The following is a 5,947-nucleotide window of genomic DNA, read 5'->3' on the forward strand; positions in this document are numbered from 1 at the left end:
CACGGGGCTTTATTAGCGCGTGGTGGGTTTTTTTCTCTTGCCCTCACATGCAGAACCCTCATTAGTGGGAAGATGGAGCACTAAAGAGTCCCGTTAAGTTTCCATCCAGGTTTGGTTTCATCTCCTCCTTTCCTGACACGAGGCCCCACCACCTCCAGCTTCACCGGCAGCAGGAGCATGTGCACATCTCTAATCACCTCTCTTCCTGGTCTGGACTGGTGTTACTGGTTTTAAACTCACCTGGGCAGAAAGGTCTGAGTTCCTGGGGTCCTGATTCAGCTGGTACCCAGCAGACTGGGGTTTGTTTCCAACCCGCTGCTTCCAGCCCTACTTCACATTCCACACAGCCCTGGGTGAATTGTGACCCTGCCAATCTCTCGTTCATTTTTGATGCATTCTGGATTGTAAGAGGCTGTTATTTTATGATGGATTAATGATGCTGTATTTGCTTTTAGCCTGTTTTATGGTGCCCCAAGTGCCTTGGCTGTAACTCTTCTGTTTATTTGTTTTATTATCCCAACAGGCTGCTCACAGAGATCACTGTGGAAACACCCCCTTTCCCCACTGCGGGCTCCCCCAGCGAGGCTGGAGGAGATATCCCACCCCAGGTAAGGCACAGCTCACCTGTGCCGTGGGAATGGTGCTTTGGAGCTGCACTTGGGGGATCAGGTGTGCTGGTTGGGAGGTAGGGGCTGCCTGGGCAGGGAGGGGATACTGGAAGCAGTAGCTGCTTTAATTCAGTGACTCTCTCGGTGCATCCACCCATTGTCTGCAGGGCTGGGCGTGGGCACTACCCTGGAGCAAGAGGAGCTGGAGCAAGGAGCCAAGGGCTAAGGAGAAGAAGAGAGGAGCTGTCACTGCTGCAGGTCACATCCATTTTTTGCCATCCCCACAGCTGGAGCCTTTCTCCGTCCTCACCTGGGTGCAGGTGTGCTGCTCCTGACACAGGCTGTGCAGCCAGGTAAGGTCTGAAAGGCAAACACAGGCTCGGGGTTCTCCCATCTTTGGGGATGACCTTGGGGGTCGTCCCATTGTCCCACCTCCCCTCCCCTCCCTGGGCGGTTCCCCACTGCCTTCCCTCCCTTCTCCTCCCCTCCCCAGGGGCTGGAACATTTGCACACAGGTATCTGAGTGCTAATAACCCACATTAACACCTTGGGCTGGTGAGTGTCACCACCAGAGGCCAGACTCTATTGCAGCTGAAAGCCTGGAAATTTCCAGTAGCAATTTCTAGCAAATTTCCTCCTAATTTCCAGTAGCAAAGATCAACTGGGAGCTTCAGGGATTAGAGCAGTGGGTTGGAGGGGGAAACAAGAAATTAAAGAGGAAAATAAACATAAAAGTCATAGAAAACAAATAGCTGGCAGTAATTCCATTAAATCAGATGTTTTTAAAAGGAAATATTAAAATATTAACTATGTAATTAAGTATTTATTAATTAAAAAAGAAGCCAAGCTGCATTAAGCTGAGCAAAGCCCAAATCATGTGCAAATTCTTGTTTAGCTCAGCTGCCAACTCAATGGACCTTGATTGTGTCTCCCAGGGCCTTGGGCTCGGGTCTGTCGAAGGGACAGGGAAGCAGATTTGTGCTGAAGTTAGAAGACCAAAATCCCTTCAGCATTTCCAGTTTCCAGTTCTCCCAAGGTAAGAGCTGCCCGTGTTGGCTTTTCCAGTGGCTCCTTCCTGCAAATCCCCACAGCTGCCTGTGGAGCTGGGCTGGCAATGGTTTCCCTGGCTGTGCATTGCTGCCATTCCTCCAGCTTCTTGGCAATCCCTCCTCTGGTGGCATCCAAGCGTGCTGGGACCCATGTGCTGCTGTCCTCCCAAACTGCAGGAGCTGGGTGTGGAGGTGAATCACTAAGGCACAGACTGGGATGTCTCAGCAACTGGTTTGGGGGAGACCTCGGTGTCCTCCTGCGAGGAGCTGGTGTCCCCAGGCCTGGGACTTGTGTGGCTGGAGCTGGTGCCAGGGTCACATTGAGCTCTCCCAGCCTGGGGAGCACGAGCTGTCTGGTGCCTCTGACAAACTCATCTGTCACCGAGTGAGGGCCATGGGCTGCGAGACGCCGCAGAAGAGAGAGAATTAAAGAGGGAGAGAGAAAGAGCAATCAATACATTATTTAGCAGCAGGAATGCAAATGACAAAAAATTAATGAGGCCTCTCCCCCCACCCCGCACCCTTCCCCCAGCCCTCCTTTGCTGTAAGATTGCTGACAAATTCTCTGGAAAATATCAAAACAGCCGGAGGGTGTAACCTGCCAGAGTGATGCACCATTATCTATTATTGATGGAAACCTTGACAAGTTCCCTTTAAAAAAAGGAGAGAGAAAGGGAGGGAGAGAGGGGAAAAAATTGCATCTAATCTTTGTTTTAAAGCTACAGTTGCTCATTTTCTCTTCCCCGAGGGCAGCTAAGCAACAGAAGTTGTCGTGGTGGTGTCACCGTGTCGTGATGCTCCCTGAGCCCCAGCGTGGCCGGGAGCCTCCGGGCTGGGCTGGGCTGGGCTGGGCTGGCAGGGAATCTACAGGGTGAGTATGGAGGAGGAATATTTGTTTCTTCCCCTGTAAAGAGTCTTTTAAGCCTCATTTAAAGATGAAATAGGGCTGAGCTGGCAGAGACGACACTGGGGATTGTGTCTGGGGAGAAGTTGGGGGCTTGGGGTAAGAGGGAGGGAGAAGATGATCAAAGCAAGCCATGTGGCAAATCAGGGAGGAGAGAGGGGCTGCGGGACAGGAGGAGGAGGAGGAATTCCTGGTAGAAAAAGTGAATGGGGGGAAAAATATCCAGCAAATCCCTGAAGTGTATCAAACCCCGCCCTGAGCAGCAGAGAGGCGAGAAGCCACGGCAGCCAGCACAGAGCCACTATCAAACAGGCTGGTGAGGGACACACTGCAGGGATTAATACTTAATAAATGTCACTGGCCTCCTGACAGCTCCTCTGCTTTTGGCCTCTTACAGCAAACCAGCAAAACCCTCAAATAAACCATGTGGAGCAGGTGATCTCAGCTGCTCCTGTTGTCCCTTCACCCTGAGCCAGTTGCAGCCTGTCCCTAGTCCTGCTGGTGCCACCGTCCCCCTGCCACACAGGGGGCAGCCGGGCTGTGTTGGCTGCAGACCCCCCTGTCCCACCCAGCCCTGAGGATGCTGTCAGCTGCAGGGCAGGGGGACAAGCCAACGGAGCCCCCCCAGCATCCTTCCCTCCATCCCCTTGACCCTCCTCGAGCACCCACCCGGCCCTGAATTTATAACCTGCTTTCCTTTCTCTGCTGTGCCCTGCTGACATCCCTTGCTGCTGAGGAGGTGTGCAGCTCTAGGGAGGGAGAGCTGTTGTTGCAATGTGGGCAGGAGCTGTGGGCTCCCACCTGTGTCATCGTGCCTCAGTTTCTCCAGGCACAGGCTCTCACTTTGAGGTCCAGGATGAAGGACACCTCGTAGATGCCCGTTATTATTATTCACTGTTGCTTTTTTATAGGTCCTCAAAAGTCTTTCTCTCATCTCACAGCCAAGTCCCTCAAGGATGCTTACGGGATCTATTCCAGGCACATGCTGAAATCCAGCTCCTGTTTCCCCATCAGTAGCTCTAGGCCTGTCCTCAGGCTATTTAATGTGGAAGGTACAGGAATTAACCCCAGAGATTTATTTCCCCACCCCACTGTCCTGTCTTCAGCTGAGTCCATGCCAGAGACCCCAGATCCTGGGCAAGACAGTTTGTAGCTTATTAAATTTAACCCTGGCAAACACTGCTGTTGTTCCAGTTTATGCCCACTGGCCTTGAAGATCCTGCTGAACTCCACATTCCTGTGAATCTTCATGGCAGGGCACCCTGCAGCTCTGCCTGTTCTTGGTTTAAAAGGTACCATCCTCAAATTGCATTGAATGGCTCCTGTTTTGGTGCTGCAGGGGCAAATTTGTGCTCCCAGCCACCTCCTCCACCCCAGTGCTTTGTATGCCTCTGCCATGCCCTCCACGTCTTCACCTCTATCCCGTCCCCTCTTCTTCTAAAACTAAATAAGTCCTAAGTCTTTTTAATCTCTTCTCATGGATTATTGATACTATTTGTTGCAATTCTTTGGATCTTTTCCATTTGTGCTCTATCCTGGCTGAGATGATGGGGTGATGATCAGGCTCTGTTGAAGGTGAAGTTTATAAAGTCACAGCAGCAACATTTGCAGTTTTGCCACCTCTCCCTGCTCTGTCCAAACCCTCTCGCCTTGGGAAGGCGCAGCTCCTGCCCATCACATTCCCTGCTCCTGGACCTCCCTGCAGCAGTGCCAGGCTGCTTCCCTATGGGTTTATCTTTCATGAAGAGCCCATCCACCTGCAGAAGGATCTGTGGTTTTCTCCGTGTGTTTTGTTGCAGTAGTTGAGATCCGCAGTCGCGTTTCCCAGCCCCTGCTCTTTTTTGAGTTCTCGGTTCCTCAGCCACTGCTGGGACTCAGGGAGCTCTTTTGAGTCCCTCCAGGCCTTGTTGCTGCATGGTCCAGAGCCCCTCTGGACCCCCCAGACACAGAGGTGATGCTGCTGCTCCCCGTGGTCCCTTAGCAGCATCCCTGTGTAACGGGGAGCAAACGTGTTTTCCTTCTTTGACTCACTCCAGCTCTCTCCCAGCACATCCACAGCCTCAGCAGCTCCTCGTGTTTGCAAATCCAAACCCACCAGGGGGTGGTGCAGGCAGTGCACAGGCTCCTGTTTAACTGGGGAGGTGGCCCAATTTATACAAAATTATTTGGGTCCTTGGGAGATCTTGTAAGCCCAGGGGGTGGCAGGCAGGGCTCCCCACTGCCTTCTCTTTGTGCCCTACTCTTTGGGGTCTTGGGGGGACAAAGCCCCTTTGCCAAAGGGCTTTCCCCACTCATCCAGCTCACCTGGATACTTATTAGTTAAATATTAGTAGTTGAATCACTTCATTATTTTGTTATTGGAAGGCAACTGGGCTGATTCCCTGATTTTATCCCTTGGGTTTTCTTCAAGTTGGAGTTTGGCTTTTACTGCTTTTCCAGCTTGCTGAGGGGTTATTTTATTCCTGTTGCAGCCACAAGGAAATGAGTCTTGATGTCCATCTGAAAGGTGCTGCATGCTGAGTTTTCTGCCATCCAGACCATAGCAGTGTCAATTTTATCAGAAACTGAGCTAAACCCTGCCCACCTTTAAGCTGGGGAGAAAACAAGATTTGGTCCCATGCTAATTGTACTGAAGGCTGAGTGACCTTTTTCCTTTCTCTCCTGACTCCTTGGTTAAATCCAGCCACCCCTAAGCATGCAGGAAACATCCCCCAAATACCACAGCCTGCAGGGAAGCACAGAAGGCCGAAAGAAGCAAAACGAGGTAACAAAGCTGGGAAGGCAATTGGAGAGGCGATTGCTCATTTGAGGCTGCCAAAGAATTGCGAAGCTCCAGCTCCTGCAGTGGGACCCCCCCCCCAGCCCAGGTAGGCAGGCTCTCAGCTGACAAGGAAATCAGCATTTCATGGAGCTGAAGGTCACCCTTGGGCCAGCTGTGGGGGGACAGAGAGCAGCCGCCGTGGTCACCATGGTGCTGGAAATGTCATGTCCAGCCAGAGCATTGGTTTTGCTTTTCTATTGTCTGTTGTGCTAAAGAAAGCTTTGTTGGCAAATGTACTTCATGGGAAGTTTATCTCCCTGCTGCTGACTTTGTGCAAAGCAAAACAAGAAAGAAAGAAAGTAATAATAAAAAGAATCCAACATAAATTCCCAGGTGGAATCAGGAGGTCAAGTTAAAAAAAAAAATAAGGAAGGAAGAAAAAAGACACCAAACAACCCATCAGCACCAGCTTGATGATGAAGAGAAGCACTGTGGGCTGAGGAATAATGGTTTGAAGTTTGCATCGTTATCAGAGAGATGTGCCCCACATTTACAATGCTCTCTGAAATGTATTGGGGCTTGTGTGGTGTAATGGGAGGGACATGGGGGTTGGTCAGTCCCTCCT

At 51.3% G+C, this 5,947-nt stretch overlaps 1 long non-coding RNA gene across 1 annotated transcript; it reads left to right on the forward strand.

Moving 5' to 3' along the window:
* Positions 1-264: 264 nt before the first annotated feature.
* Positions 265-5,708, forward strand: LOC116454393. The gene is made up of 5 exons (XR_004244083.1): positions 265-404; positions 524-608; positions 776-961; positions 1,544-1,644; positions 5,245-5,708. It is a non-coding gene; the product is annotated as an uncharacterized LOC116454393 (long non-coding RNA).
* The last annotated feature ends 239 nt before the right edge of the window (positions 5,709-5,947 follow it).

This window comes from Corvus moneduloides, chromosome 21 (assembly GCF_009650955.1).
Source record: "Corvus moneduloides isolate bCorMon1 chromosome 21, bCorMon1.pri, whole genome shotgun sequence".
Classification (NCBI taxonomy): Eukaryota; Metazoa; Chordata; class Aves; order Passeriformes; family Corvidae; genus Corvus; species Corvus moneduloides.